The 16,883-nt window shown below is 38.8% G+C and overlaps 1 long non-coding RNA gene across 1 annotated transcript in view; it reads left to right on the plus strand.

Annotated features, from left to right (window-relative positions):
* Positions 1 to 16,502, plus strand: part of LOC121935694 — a 225,720-nt gene extending 209,218 nt beyond the window's left edge. The window contains exon 4 of the long non-coding RNA XR_006104836.1: positions 16,243 to 16,502. This is a non-coding gene — a long non-coding RNA (uncharacterized LOC121935694). The remainder of the gene's footprint in view (positions 1 to 16,242) is intronic.
* Positions 16,503 to 16,883: the final 381 nt, after the last annotated feature.

Raw genomic sequence — 16,883 nt, forward strand, 5'->3', positions numbered from 1 at the left:
CGAAGCACGCAGTGGCAAGCAGGATGAGTGTGAGCTGAGGTCCTTAAAACCTCACCTCCAAACACTGCCTCTCCGCAGCAGCAGAATGAGCATAAGCCCTTAAAACTTTGCCCACAAACATCAGCAACACGGTGTGCAACAGCGGTAGCAACAAAGCAAGTTAGGGTGGCCACTGCAACATAAACCTGCTTCCCCAAGACATGCTTTACTTCCACCCACAGCTCAGGGGAATAGACATCCTAGATTATCTCCAAGAAGAGGAAGTCCAGAGGCAATAGTCTCTGGGAATCGTTATTCGGGAGGAGAAGAATAGAGATTTGGGGCCTGGAGGAGGATATAAAATAATCCCCTGGTAGAGATATCAGAGGAATATCTGTCCGGAGAGGCAACCAACCCCTCTTTGTAGCATTAGCTCTGTTCACCCAACTAATCAAGCCAGAGCAAACAAACAGCAGCAAAATAAGGTGAAATCTAAATATTGTGTGTACTCTAACTTCTAAGAATAACTCAAAATAATTTTTTCATAGAAAAATAGGGATTTTCCTCAAACAAGAAACGCCACCCCTTAGAGGAATATCTTTTGCTCCAAGGTACTGTGAGAATAGATGGATAAAAGAGAGGCAGAATGAAACTGTAAGAACAAAAAAAAAACCATATAAATGTATCCCTTTTGAAGTTGAGAAGCGTTTAAACTAGCAGAAAACCACACGACCTGGAACACCTACTAGGAAGATCAAGGAAAAAGTGAAAAGGCAGGCTCACTGTTGAACTAAAGAAACAAACTAATGACACCAAGGACCTTCACAAGTTCAGCCTAGATATGAAGAAATAGAAAATAGTTAAAGAATTCCCATACCTGGGATCAATATTGATAGAAATGGGATTGCAGTCAGGAAATCAGAAGAAGATTAAGAATGGGAAAGTGGCTATGAAAGAACTAGAAAAGATTCTAAAATGCAAAGATATACAACTGATACAAAAGTTAGAATCATCAAGCCATTGATTCCCTATTTCATGTATGGATGTGAGAGATGGACAGTAAAGAAAGCAGATAAATCAATGTGTTTGAGATGTGGTGCTGGAGAAGAGTACTTAGGAATCCATGGACAGCCAAAGGACAAACAATGGGTCTAGAGCAGATCAAGACGAAACTCCCTGGGCTAAGAGGACCAAACTAGGCTGTTGTATTTCGGACACATCATGAGAAGGAATACTCATGGAAAGAAAATAATGCTGGGGAAGGTGAGTGGAAAGTAGGAGAGAGGAAGGCCACATGCCAGAGGATGGACTCTATTAAGGAGGTCACCGTATATGGTTTGCAGGATTAAGCAGAGCAGTGGAGGACGAGGGTCTTAGAGCTGTGTCATGAGTGGAGATCGACTAAAGGCAGTTACAACAACACAACAAACAACAACACGGCAATTATATTGGGATTTATTTTGCTGCACAGCAACATAACAAGCTGGTTAAAGAAAAGTATGTTTGTTTACTTACATGAGATAATATCAAGATAATATCTTTTTGCTTTGCAGAGGGGAAGTGAACTAACAATGACAACTGAAACATAAATTCTGGCTGATACAAGAGAACACAGAGGAGGGCCAGCCAGTTTAAAGAATCTAGCAGCAGCATCTGTGTATAAGTGACTGATTTCCGTTAAAGGGGGGAAAATATTTAGACATCTGTCAAATAGTTTAAAGGAATTCAGATCAGACATTGACATTATGGATCTCAGCCAAATGATTTGGTATGAATTTAACCAGATGAAAATTATGACAAAGCAGGAGTTTCCAGACATAAGGACTGAGGTTTGTAAGGTGATATCAAACAGATGCTGAAGGGGCTTTGTGGATTAATTAAGTAATAAACCAAACAACGTGGGAGTGGAACAAACTATTAACAAAGGAACTGATGATGATTTGTGGAGTGCTGATTCAAATATAGGTACTACATCATCAAAAATGGAGAATGGAGATTAATTTGGGCAGCAATCACTGCCCCAAGATGCCAAAGGCAAGCCCTGACACACCAGGTGGGCCCTGAGCCCCAGAAAAGGAACCGGGAAACTGGATTATTTCTCTAGTGTGGACAGACTAAAGAATTATTTTTCCAGAAGAAGATCATTCACGAAGGAAAGGGATCCTGTAATAGTGACTCTATATATAAGTTGTTCTGAATCTGTCTCTCTGGGGACAATTTTATTTTCTTTTTTTAATGGTGAGTTTGACCTCATGTCAATGTAAGTAAATCCATTTAATATGGCATGGTTTAACCTCACTTAGTAGAATAACTGAGGACCTTTAGGTTTCCTATATCCATACAAGTAAAAAGATGAAGTATATGCAGATTTAAAAAGTAGTTTTGATGATAAAAATAGAGTTAAGATTAAACTGCAGTTGGTTATTTTTTATAGAAGAAAACAGAAGAGATTTAATATTTGTGATAAATGCAATTCTCTAAAGATTCACTCCCACCACCCAATTATTGGAGTTATCACATGGAAGAAAAGTGTCCTTCTGTGCCTGGGGATGCGATGGACTCAGCCCTGAGCCTAGATGCTCCTATTTTGGGAGGGGCCAGGAGTGTCTTTGCACAGTTAAAACTATTTAAATAATTCCTTGAATGTTAGATCTGGCTACAGTGACATATGCCTTGATTACACTCTATAACAGATTTTACATGGGGCTGCCTGTGGAAGATGTTCAGAAACTCCAGCCAGTCAATAATAATAATAATAATAATAATAATATAATAATACATATATTTATATCCCGCCTCTTTGTCAATGACAATCAGGGCGGCTTACAGTTAAAAATCCATATAAACCCCATATCCCAATAATCCCCCCCCCCAAGTGCTGTGGTCAGACTGCTGATTGGGGCTGATTACAGAGAACATACAATTCTCTTCTTGAAACAGGCATGATTCACAGTGTTTGTCCTACAAATCCTAAACAGGTTAGATCCAGGCTGTCTAAAAAACCATATCTCCCTATGTCGCCCATATGATCCTTTAAAAAACAATAAAAATTGTATCCAAATGGGATCTTCAATTGCATACAATAACGTTCCAGTATAACAAATTCTGGAAAATAAAACGTGGGGAAAAATAACATATTATAGTAAACTCTGTAATAGCTGACCAGTAATCAACTATAAGTACATTTGTAATTCATCTCTACATCATTCTTTCACATGTTGCAACACTATTTGATGTTATATCCATTGGATCACAGATGGGGAAAGATCATTCCAGTAATAAAGTAACGATCTTTTAGCAGTCAAAAGAATGCAAAAATCCACTTCCTCGGCTATTTGTTAATTCCAAGAAACAGGTAAATAATTCAAAAGAACATGCACATCCCAGAATATCAAGTAACTTTCTAAAACCAATTTATTCATGTAATTATGTCATGTGATATCATCCCTGGTTTATACCACCTTTCAATGTAAAAACAGATGAGAAAAAAAAACGGTCTTAACCTGAGCTCTTGGTGCTGAATATAACATTTTTTCCATTGCCAGAATTTTTATTATACCCAAAAAGCCAATGTTGTGAAAATAATGGGCAGTGAATTTTATTGAAAGCTTGAGTCTTGAATCCTCATGGAAGGATTTCTCTTGGTCCCACTTATTTCATTTTCCTTATTTATATCCTGCTCTTCTGCCACAAAGATTCTCGAGCAGCTTACAAATTGCTAATTAACAGTTCCCCACCCTCTGGCATATAATCTAAAATTGGTTTACAATCTTAAATTACAGTAACTATCGCCTGTTACAGACTGCCAAAATAAAGCTGCTTCGGGTCTCTTTGGAGATTGCTATTTAAATGATGCTGAGTCCTAAGAGTCCAGAGGTCGCGCCAAAGCCACACTCCTTCCTAAGCACTGGAGTGAAGCTTTGGTGCAGCTTCTGGATTCTTAGGATGCATGCATCATTTAAACAGCATACTTCCAAGAGACCCAAGCAGCTTTTTTTGGCAGTCTGTAACAGGCCTATATTACTGAGAACACATGAAAATGTCTTTGTGGTAGCTGCTCCCTGGCTGTAGAATTCTCTTCCAAATGAAGATGGCCCCTTCTGTGGTCTCCTTCCACTGTTATTTCACAGTTTTTTGGTTGTGCTGAAGTGTCTTTTAATCGGGGTGTACAAGCCATTGTGGTTATGCTACACAGAAAGGCAGGATATTTTATTATATATATTATTTATTATTATTATTATTATATTGCACTTTTATTCCTGTTATTTTTAAAATACCATTAAAAGTTTTAAATTGTAATGTTTTCACTGGACAGTTTATTTGATTTTTTAAACTTATTTATCATCAGGTTCTTAGCTATTTTGTTTTAATCAAGTTGTAAACTGCATGGAGTTCCATGTTAGGAGAAAGGCAATATAGAATAAATTAATACTAAATAAGATTCCCTTGTTCAATGTTATAAGATGTATAGGGAGAGTAACATGGTATTTACTAAAAAAGAAATATTAGCTTCAATAAAAAAACTAAGAAAGAATATGCCTTAAAGACAACCTGGCAATCTGTGCCTGTAAATCCCCGACTCTTCCACATTTTGGAAAATAGTAATGGGTAATACAAATAAAATCCAATTTAAGCGCAAAGTGTTTATATCAGTGACAATATGGGAATCATTCTTTAGTAGGATTTATACTAAATAGCATGAGAAGTGTTCTAAAAGTTGTAGTTAACAGTAATTTATGTGAAGTTAATTTAATTGCTAGCTACTGTCTGGTGGAGATTAAGATCTCTCAACTGTAAAGGAATGTGTGTACTATGAAATAACTGGACTTTTAAAAATATGAACCATTGGAGGAATCTCCTTCAGGTTGAAATCTGATGTCAGCTTTCATCACAGAAAATGTTTTAAAATGGTGAAGTGACTTGGATCCTTTGAATGAGTAGCAAGATATCAAGAAAACGCCTCTGTCAAAAACATGACATTGTAAAGTCAATATCATGATTTAGGGGCGCTGAAGAAAATGACAATTGGCAAAACTCTAACTCTTTTGCACCTGTTCCATTTTCCTTGCATCTTCCCTGTCAGTTTCATTTTGCTTTTCCCTCCAGAGTATTTTTGCATGAATAAACATGTACTGGAAGCTTTAAGAGGAAGCAGCTGCAGGAAGTGATTTTATGTGGAAATGGGAAATGAGTAAATTTCCTCTTCATGCTGACCAATTCCCTCTCGCTCTGCACTTTAGCAAAAATGGTTGTTGGGCTTAGTGTGACCAGGAGCCCTGGTGGCGCAGTGGTTAAATGCCTGTACTGCAGCCATTTCACTCGAAACCACAAGGTTCCGAGTTCGACCAGCAAAAGGGAACCCAAGCTTACTCAGGCTTGCATCCTTCGAGTCGCTAAAATGAGTACCCAGACTGTTGGGGGGGCAAATTAGCTTACTTGCTAATTAGCTTACTGCTGTTCACCGCTATGATCTTTGGAATAGCGGTATATAAAAAAAAAAAAACAAACAAAACAACAAATAAGCATGAAGAGCCCATCAGATCCACAGAAAAGGTCTTATACCTGGAGAAAAAATGAATGCAAACTTAGAGGATGTCCATTCAGGTCCAGCCTTGGGTTGTCCTGTTTGGACAATCCAGACCAATAACTTAGGCTGGATCCTGCAGACCAGATGTGGATCCGGTGACTCAGCCTGATCCTAGAGTAAATGTGGCTTAAAATGAGTCAAATTGACCCCTGATTTACCATAGAGTTTCCAACAAACTCCATCACAAACCTGAGGATTAGACAGCCCTGCATGCTCCTTAACTTACTTTCCTGATGCCTCTTCTGAAAAACCCCACATGCCACGTCTTACATGGAAATAGGGTACCTGGCCATGTGGGTACTAGCCAAAGCACCATCTCCACTGCAGTGACGGTGGTCTTTTCAGTAAGGGCAATGGGAGACTACGGTAGAGTGTGTGCAGTGACATTTATCCAGTAGCTGTTCAAATGGGCTGTTTTTGAAACCAGCTGGATAGCACAGCTGGAGTCCAGGTGTCGGGCTGCACTTGCCCGGCTGCAGCTGAATGTGACAAACACTGGTTTTGACGTTTCAGTCCACGTCTATCCCAGCAAGGTTTCCAGGTGTGATAATCTCCATAGGTGTGATGGGGATCAAATGAGGAAATTTATATGTTGATTGCATAACCTTTGATGGCCTGATTAAAATTTAACTCATTGAAATTAATTGACGGTTTAAAAAAAACATGAAAGAAATCAAGAGTAACAGCTTAATGTATTATCTTGGCTTTGTGTTTAAATCAGAAAAATAACAGCTTTACTTGGGTCTGCTAGCATTTTTTTTCCAAGTTTAGATGCCAGAAAGAAAGCTGTTTTATCTTGCTTCCATTCTTCAAACATTCTCTCTCACCACTAATGTGGATCTAAATCTGACCTTTACACTTCGGAAAAGCAATGAGGAAATCACCCGGATCAGCAAATTTTTGTATCTTCTGTTTGGTCTAATGAAGCAAGCAGCAGCTGGTAAAACTCGAATTACAGAGAAAGAAAGTAAAAAATGACCATGCCTAGCCCTGCCATGTTGTAGGCCTAAATTCTGAGCTGGGAAGAAGAGATGTCAGGGATTAACTCAAGCTGTCTACAAGTCCATTCTCTCCTTCTAGGGACATAAGAACCGGCGTGTAATAGCTCAGGACATAAGAGGAAGCTTTGCATGTTCATTAATATTCACCAGTCCAGCCTAGCTAAAGAATGAAAATAAAGCTAAACCCCACCATGCTAGAGAATTACAGGCAATAACATCCCTTTCCTGAGCAAGATTCCTAGTATGTGGTAGCCTCATGACTCCAGGGATTTCTGGATGAAATAGATTATCCGATCCTTTCAATCTGGCTTCAGGCCTGGTTATAGGACAGAGGTACCATGAGTTGCCTTGCCTACTCAGGAAACTGGATAGGATGAGTGTGTACCTGTGGGTTCTGCTGAACCTCTCAGTGGCTTTTAATACCATCAGCCATGGTATCCTTCAGGTTTGCCTCAGTTTGCCTTTCTGGGAAGATTATCACATGGGGTGAAAAGCGTTAGGAATGTATTTTTGCCCTCATTCTTACGCAAATGGGTGAAAGATTATCACACAACTTCACCCTTCTCTCTTGTAACATCTTCAAGCGTCCTTCTACTGAATAACCCATTAATGATAAAAAAAAAGTGTGAATGGCTTGATGATCACAATTCATTGCACTATTTCAGAACATATGAAAATCAATCATAATTCAATAGCATATATTGGACAATTGTCCATCCATTTGGGTATTCCCCAGAGTGCAGTTTGGCAGAATCACAAGTGGGTTAAGTAAACGGCAAAGGATTAACTGGCTTTCCACCCCCTCCACATTCCTTCCTAACAGATGTTTCTAGAGTAATATGGTAGCCCTGTTTAAATATCAGAAGGATGTCTATTGTTTTCTGCTGCTCCAAGAGAACAGGCCCAACAATGGATGCAAGCTACAGGAAAGAGATTCCACCTAAACATTAGGAGGAACATTCTGGTGTTCAAAGTGGAACACACTTCATCGGAGTGTAGTGAAGTCTCCTTCCTAGGAGGTCTTTAAACAGAGGCTGATGGCCATCGTTGGGGATGCTTTGATTGAGAGTTCCTGCATGGCAGGGGGGTTGGACTGGATGGCCCTTGTGGTCTCTTCCAACCTCTTATTCTATGTATCATGAGGCTCACAGGGTCATTCTTGTTCCATTTGCACAGGCACAAAATCTTTCAAGAATTATAACAATGCTAAAGACTGCTGACGTGTGGAAATCAATTGCGCTTTTTGCCGCTCTTGATTGTTAATGAAGTTATTGCAACCTGTGGTGAAAGAAATGTTTTAATATCGCAATTGTATCATTCTTGCTCAATAACAATATAATAATGCTACAAAGCTGGGAAAAGCCCCTGTTGATATCTTCTGGTATGGGACATAGAGCACTGTTTTTTTTTATTATGCTACTATTTCTTAGATTGTACGCCATGGGCAGGTTTACTCGCATCTATTTATTATTTGTATGTACGCGCTGTGCAAATCTACAGCCCTATATAAATAAAGCATATAATAATAATAATAAATAATAATATAATAATATAATATATGCTGAGGAATTCCTGTTTGATGCCCCAGCCATTGACTTATGTCATCCTTCAGAGCTCAGTTCTGATCACCATACTATTTAACAATTACATGAAACTGGTGGGAAAAGTTACCAGGAGTTTAGGAGTTCAGTGGCACAAAAAACTCCAAACAACATGAACTGATAACACCAAACTCTAAGTTTCCTTCTTATCAAATTCCAAGGAAGCTGTCTTGGCTCTGAAGTAATATGTTGTCAGTAATGGATTGGATGAGGGCAAACAAATTGGAACTTAATCTAGACAAGACAGAGGTGTTCCACCTCAGTCAAAAGGCAATTTAGGGAATAGGGATTCAGCCTATGCTAGATGGGTCTACATTCCCCCTGAAATCTCAAGTTAGCAGTTTCAGTGTTCTCTTGGATTCAACACTGAGCCTGGATATCCAGGTTTCAGCACTGGGCAGGAGTGTATTTGCAAAATTAAGATTAGCGTGCCAGTAGTTCTCATTCTCTGAGAAGTCAGATCTGGCTGTGGTGAGTAGCACTCTATATGGGGCTGGCTTTGGAAATTGTTCAGTGGATCCAAACCGCTGCAGCCAGAATTTTTTTCCCCCAGGCACAATTCAAAGTGCTGGTCATGACCTATAAAGCTCTATACAGCATAGATCCAGACTACTTAAAGGACTGTATCTCTCTATACAAACTGTCCAGTATCTTAAAATCCTCGAAGGAAAACTTTCTTTTTGGTAAGGACATGGAAGAAATCTTTCTCAGTGGCTGCTCCCACCCTGTAAAATTCTCCTCCATGGGAGGCTAGGCTGCTCCAGTCACTGCTCTCCTTTCACCATCAGACAAAGAACTTCTTGTTTAAGCAGGTTTTTTATTGACTGGAATAGATGGGCAAAAAAAAAGGCAGCTTGATCCTGGTTTTTGCCAAAGTGGGTTGAAACCCCACTGCCCACACAGCCCACTCCCAAGGTGGGCTGAATGCGTATGGCCCAACTGCATGGCACAGCGTCAAGCCATGCCACTGGGTAATTTTTTTGTCGCCTCCCCACCATATATGTACATGTCACACAAACACACTGCCTGTAACCGGCAAATACCTCCCATGTTTGCCCAGATGACATCCCTTTGGATGGCTGCCCCTTTGAACAGGCACACAGTCACATGTGCGATGTTCTATCTGTTCAGGGCATCGGAGCATCAGTGTGCAAATGATACATTGGCAAAGCACAATCATGGCAGCCCCCCTATACTCCCCCTTCACCCCATGCCCCCCTGTTCGACTGTCTGGTTTGTGTATGTTGTAATTACATCCATTGGAGTTGTCACACTTTTATTTATTTTTTGCTTTGCCACAGCTCCATACCCATGTTGCGGTATTCATATGCAGGGCTGAAGATACACATCTTCTGCCTTGATTCAGGCTATCCCAGATTCTTTTTGCATCAGTTTTTAGCCCTGGAGCATGGCTTTGGTCTGATTTCCACCCGCTTTGGAGGCATACATTGTCTAAATGCTTTGCCTTTAAAGTGGTTGGAAATCACTTTATTTTGCCCATCTGTTTTGCCCCAGTGACTAGTTATTCTCAGGGAGCCTTCTTATGTGGGTAGGTGGGTAGATTAGTTTTAACATTTGTATTTAATGATTGTATACAGTTTAATATATGATTTTTAATTATTACAAGAGATATCAAAATGTACTTATGAAAATATAATCTTCATGGGTGATTTGAATGGGGAAATTGACCCCTGTTGGATAGAGGTTCAAAGAAAAAGATCAAAAAGAATCAAAATAAACTACCAAAGTCATTTATGCATTTGATGGACAATTTAGCAGTCATGGATGTATGGAGATGGAAATATGGAATGTCCAAGGAATTTACATACTATTCAGAGCAATGCAAGTTGATGCATGAATAGACTTATTTTTAGTTTTGAAATCAATGAATAAAAATATCAGAAAAATTGAGATCTCATCAAAAATAACATCTGAATACAATCCTGTCAGTTTAACATTCAAAATATCAACACCAGAATACAGTTGGTGATTGAATGAATCACTGTTTTTTAAAAAGTGAAATGATATTGATAAAAGTTAAAGAAAAAATATATTTCTGAGATAAGAGATGAATAAAGGAACACAGATGAATGTTGTTTGGGAGGTGACTAAAGCTGTAATGGGTGGGTTCTTTATACAACAAAATGCACATCTTATGGGGGGAAAGAAGACAAAGGATCATACACACACACACACACACGATTTTAAATAATACAATATAAACAAAAAGAATAAAAGTCCAAGAAAGTCTAGAAATAAAGTCCAAGTACATCAAGTAGATTGGCTTCTATCCCTGTATGTTTGCTATACAGATTTACTAACTCTAACTTAATTCTCTTATATTTGATTCATCTCCTTGTTTTCCTGTCTTATAGTCCACCTTTATTCTTTCCTGATTTGTTGTTGAGTATATATATCTTATCTGTCTATCGCAAAGGATCCAAAATATATTGTATGCAATTACCAATAAAGAACAAGAACTAAAAAATTGTTTAATTTTATTTTTAAACTTGCTTACTTGTACTACTTTAAAAAACTTATTTGTAGAGATGTGAAGGCCTGTGGAAAAATTAGGGAAAAAACATTTTTGTCCAACATTTTTGTCTATTCTGTTTTGTCCAGGCCTAACCTAGAATACTGTGTCCAGTTCTGGGCACCACAGTTCAAAAAGAATTTTGTCAACTTATAGTACGTCCAGAGGAGGGTGACTAAAATGGTGAAACGTCCGGAAACCATGCCCTATGAGGAGAGACTTAGGGAGCTGGGGATGTTTAGCCTGGAGAAGAGAAGGTTAAGAGGTGATATGATAGCCTTGTTTAAATATTTGAAGGGATGTCATACTGAGGAGGGAGCAAGCTTGTTTTCTGCTGCTCCAGAGAATAGGACATGGAACAATGGATGCAAGCTCCAGGAAAAGAGATTCCACCTAAACATTAAGAAGAACATCCTGACAGTGAGAGCTGTTCAACATTGGAACATACTCCCTCAAAAAGTGGTGGAGTCTCCTTTGGAGGTCTTTAAACAGAGACTGGATGGCCATTTCTCGGGGATGCTTTGATTGTGTGTTCCTGCATGGCAGGGCATTGGACTGGATGGCCCTTGTGGTCTCTTCCAACTCTATGATTCTATGAATGTGCTTTTAAATTATATTTCTGCAGGATCTAACAGAGGGTCAGCATGGTTGGAGCCTGAGTGCTTGTACTATTGCAAAAAGACTTGTATTTGAAGACTGAAAACATAAACATTCACCATCTAAGGTTCAATGATCTGAGGACCTTGCTGCTTTAGATATACATGAACATATATTTTATAGATGCGAGCTCAAAGAAAATGATTTTTTGGAAATATGATGACATTATATATGTGCATATGCCACATCAATGTTCATATCCTTTGTGTTCCCCTTCTCCCTTTTTTATTTTGTACTTTTTCCCCTTTCTTTTTTGGAATCGTACTAAAATAATAAAATTTTCATTAATTAATTTATGTGTGTGTTTGCATGATACATGAAAGCTACAAAGTTTTCTAGAATAATATGTGGATTGTCAAAATGTTATCTTAGTAGCTTTACATGAGAAAAAAATTAGCCCTATAATTAAAAAAAAAATCTTCCAGCATTTAATTGATCACTTTATTATTGCAGAATATGATGATGTGCCAGAAACCATAAGGCACTGGAATCTTAGATTATAGAACTGAATGTGTGTTTCATGCAAAAATGACTGTGATTTTTAAAATGTTTTGGCTTGTTAATAGCTTGTGATCAGCCTAGATGGCTGGAAGACACCTGGGGAGAGGGGACTTGTCACAAGTCCCAACATGTTAATTGTCACAATTTCCAATTACCTTAATAAAAAAGATGCAAATTTGGAGTGGCACTCCAGTTAATAATAAGCTTCCAACATGCCCCTTGGTGCTGCACCAAGTTCTCCAGTCTCATCTTGGAAGCAGAAATTACTACAGCTAGAAAAAGGGAGGTTTTTGTACAATGTTGGTGGCTTCTTTATTCTGATTTTTTAAAAAAGGAAACTCAACATATAAGGAGCTTAATGTGTTGTTGTTTTTTCAGAACATAAAGTCGCTGTTTAAAAGTAATACATTACTTGTTATAGTGTTTTAAAAGTAATCCTTTATTGTAATTTGTTTAAAAGATTGCTCACTGAACTGCACATTGTTTTTGTTCCTTTTTCAAAAAAAACAGGATTGAGAAAGGAATGGTGTAGAACTTGAAAACCTTCCTTATAAAATGCATTTGAAAATATTTTTAAAAGATTACTTAGAAAAGAAACAAGGAAATGTTATTCATCACATCAGTAAAATAATTCTCATTCTCTCTTGTTATGTTACTTTGGAATGCCACTTTGCTACACCCTTGTTGCCAAAAACTAATTTGTTTTTGGTTCATTGAGTTTTTAACTTGTTATTCCCAGGTTCTTGACTTGATCACCTTAGATTAGCTGAGTGTCTGAATGAAGGAAACATAGGACTTCGTCACATGGGGGAAATCGGGGGCTTAAACTGTCATCTCAGGAAAGTCTCACGATCGCGCTGAACATTTTCACACGATGTCATAATTAAAGAGAACTTATCCTGGCAATAACTAGGTATTAACCAGCAACAAATAATTCACAGGGAAACACTGTGAATTATTTGTTGCTGGTTATTAACTGGTTATTTCCAGGATAAGCCCTCTTTAATCATTATATGTGTGAAAATCTACCTGCGTCCATGTGACTTTCCCGGGATAATAGTTTAAACCCCCAGTCTCCTCATGTTTTTTCTCCTGTGGATGAAATAGCAGTTTGTGGAAGGATTATTTTGATTTGAGCACTACCAGGGTGTGAAGAAGGTAAACATGACCACCTATTGCTTAGAAATATGAACTGCCAAGGCCTGGAGTGAGAAGAAAGTAGACCTGGATTTACTGGTTGATCTCTGGATATTTTGCAATAGATCAGCAAGAATTTCTGACTCCCAGTTGTTCAACAACCGTAGCAAGAAAATTATTCCCCTGCACCCTAAATTATAATAATAAAATAAATATGTGATAGGGTATGTAGGATAAGTATAGCTCAGTATTCAAACCAAACTGCTGGATTTAGAATTCTTTAATTCTATTTCTCTATTCATGCTAATACTTGAAATAGGGTCACAAACCACTCCTAGCCAAGCTTGATGTGCTCCAGTGTGCTCCATCTCTCCTGCCCCTCAATTCTGATCTTGCCACATTTAGTAGTAAGGTCTAAGCAGGAGCAATGTTTGTGTTCATGATTAGAGAAATGGAACCCCTATTCTAATCTTGCATCTCAGTACAGTGAGGGGGTGGATTGGGCTGAGTTGCATGGGATGAAGCCAGAATACATGTGGCCCCCTGTCTCCTACTCAAGGATTGCATATTCTGTTCAGGCTTAATGTGTAAGCAAGGTTACTTTTTGTTTTTCATTTTTGTTTAAGACGATGAAACATATTAGAGTTCTAGTATAATACAAAACAGTTCCAGCCTCAAGTTTGCTACATGTGGCCTAAGGCAGTCTTTGTTTAGAATCATAGAACTGAAAAGTCTGAAGGATACCCATGGGACATCTAGTCTATCTTCATACCTTTGAAGGAAATCCATGGGTAAAAGATTCTTACAGATGGACATCCAATTTTTGTTAAAAAATCTCTAACACAGGAGAGTCAATAGAACTGTAGAGATGAAAGGGGCCCAATCATCTTCCAGGGCAGTCTGTTCCTGTCTCAAATAATAATAATAATAATAATAATAATAATAATAATAATAATAATAGGATTTATTTATATGCCGCCCAATCACTGGGAACCCGGGCAGCTTACAACAGAGGGAATAACAGACAGTTCCCTGCCCTCAGGCTTACAATCTAAAAAGACACGACACAAAAGGAGAAGGGAATGGTGATGGGGGGAGAGAATCAGGTCCAGCATTCTTCTCTCCCTCTGAGGCCTGGACCAAGACAGATGGACTGGAGGGAGGGCTCTTCTTCTTAATTGAGGTAGGGCCCAATGGCGTTAGGCCTGTCCTTTCACTCCCTTCCAGGCCAGAAGATGACAGTTGGAAGGAGGGAGGGGAGGGCTCTTCCTCTTCAGGCTATATCTTATTGTCCAGGAGGTCTTCATAAAGTTTGGTTTTAATGGAATCACTGAATCATAGAGTTGGAAGAGACCACAAGGACCATCCAGTCCAACCCTGTACCATGCAGGAACACACAATCATAGCACTCCCGAGAGATGGTCATCCAGCCTCTGTTTAAAAACCTCCAAAGAAGGAGGCTCCACCACATTCTCTGAGGGAGTGTGTTCCACTGTCGAACAGCCCTTACTGCCAAGAAATTCCTCTTAATGTTGAGGTGGAATCTCTTTTCCTGTAGCTTGCGTCCATTGTTCCGGATCCTGTTCTCTGGAGCAGCAGAAAACAAGCTTGCTCTAGCCTCAGTGTGACATGTTCAAATACTTATACAGTGCTATCATACCATCTCTTAACCAGCTCTTCTCCAGGCTAAACATGCTCAGTTCCCTAAGCCTCTCCTCATATGGCATGATTTCCAGACACTTCACCATTTTAGTCGCCTTCCTCTGGACGCACTACAAGTTATCAAAATTCTTTTTGAACTTTGGTGCCCAGAACTGGACACAGTATTCTAGGTTAGGCCTGGACAAAGCAGAATAGTGCCACTATTACTTCCCTTGAACTAGACACTATACTTCTATTCATGAAGCCTAGAATTTCATTCGCCTTTTTAGCTGCCACATCGCACTGTTGACTCATGTTCAACTTATGGTATACTTAGACTCCTAGATCCCTTTCACATGTAGTCTCATTCAGCCAGGTGTCTCCCATATTTATCTATGCATTTAATTTTTTTTTTTTGCCCTAAATAAAGTACTTTGCATTTCTCCATGTTGGAATTCATTTTGTTATTGGCCCAGCTTTCTAATCTATTAAAGTCATTTTGAATTTTGATCCTATCTCTGGGGTATTAGTCACTCCTCCAAATTTGGTGTCATCTGCAAATTTGATAAGTATGCCCCCAATTCTGTCATACAAGTCATTGATAAAGATCCTGACTAGCACTGGGCCCAGGACAGAACTCTGTAGCACTCCACTGGTCGCTTTTCTCCAGGATGAAACAGAACCATTTTTGAGCACCCTTTTGGTTCAGCCAGTCAACCAATTACAAATTCATGTAACAGTTACCTTGTCTAGCTCGCATTTTACAAGCTTGTTTGCAAGAATGTCATGGAGAACTTTGTCAAAGGCCTTACTGAAATCAAGATATACTATATCCACAGCATTCCCTTCATCTAACAAGCTGGTAATTTTATCAAAAAAAAAAAAAAAGAGAGAGAGAGAGAAGAGAAGAGAGAGATCAAATTTGTCTGGCATGACCTGTTTCTTTGAAACCCATGTTGACTTTTTGTGATTATGGCATTTCCTTGTAAATGTTCGCAGACTCTCTGTTTAATTATCTGCTCTAGAATCTTTCCTAGTAGTTGGTGATAATTGTTGGGATCCTCTTTTTTCCCCTTTTTTAAGATGGAGACAACATTTCCCCTCCTCCAGTCTGTTGAGACTTCTCCTGTTCTCTAGGAGTTCTCATATATTATTGCCAATAGCTCTGAGATTACATTTGCCAGTTCTTTTAATAATCTTGGATGTAGTTCATCTGGTCCCGGAGACTTAAATTCATTTAGATTAACCAGGTATTCCTGTATTATTCCTGTATAAGTATTCTTTACTTATACTGTGCTGTGTTTGCCCTATTGTGTCCTCTGCTCCATTTTCCTTAAGTTCAGCACCCTTTTCCTTTTCTGAGAAGACTGAGGCAAAGAAGGTGTTGAGTCATTCTGCCTTTGTGTATCTTTTTCTTTTCTAATGAGTCATTCCTTCTTATGATATGTCGCGATTGCAACAGTCTCTGTTTCCTCATCTTGGCTTCTTGGAAGAATTCAGGCTTGATTTGCTCTGCATACATATCTGCTCTAGAATCTTCTCTGGTACTGATGTCAGGCTAACAGAGCAGTAATTGTTTGGGTTCTCTGTTTTTTCTCCTTTTAGAAGATGTAGCTCCAATCAAGAAATACAGTGAGATGACAAATGGTTCATCAGTTGCCTTGGGACTATGTGGAGGGGCCCTCCATTCCAACTTCCATCACCCTGGCCTTAGAGGAAGAGAAGAACCAGCAGTGTCTGCTCAACTTGATCCCCTAACCTGCTGCCATTCCCTTCTCCTTTTGTGTCATGCCTTTTTAGATTGTAAATGTGAGGACAGAAAACTTTCAAATTAACAATCTGTAATCGCTCTGAGAGCCTTTGTGGCTGAAGTGTAGTGTATAAATATTCTAAATAAATAAATAAATATTCTGTTCTAGATACTTTTTAGGTATTAAAAGGTTTATAAAAACATAATATTTGAAAAACTCCAGCTCTCAAGCATTCACAACATATCACAGTGCTTTTAGCATGAATCTCTCTCAAAAATGCCCCATTCTGGCCCATTTACTTCAAGCTTTTACCCAGAAGATGTTGTTGTTGTTATCCACCCTTAAGTCGATCTCGACCCATTGTGACCCTATAGATGAGACCTCTCTAAGACACTCTATGTTCCACTGCTCTGCTCAGGTCCAGCAAATTCATACTCATGATCTCCTTAATAGAGTACATCCATCTAGCATGTGGCCTTCCTCTCGTACAATCAT

The sequence above is a fragment of the Sceloporus undulatus genome, chromosome 6 (assembly GCF_019175285.1).
Source record: "Sceloporus undulatus isolate JIND9_A2432 ecotype Alabama chromosome 6, SceUnd_v1.1, whole genome shotgun sequence".
Lineage (NCBI taxonomy): Eukaryota > Metazoa > Chordata > Lepidosauria > Squamata > Phrynosomatidae > Sceloporus > Sceloporus undulatus.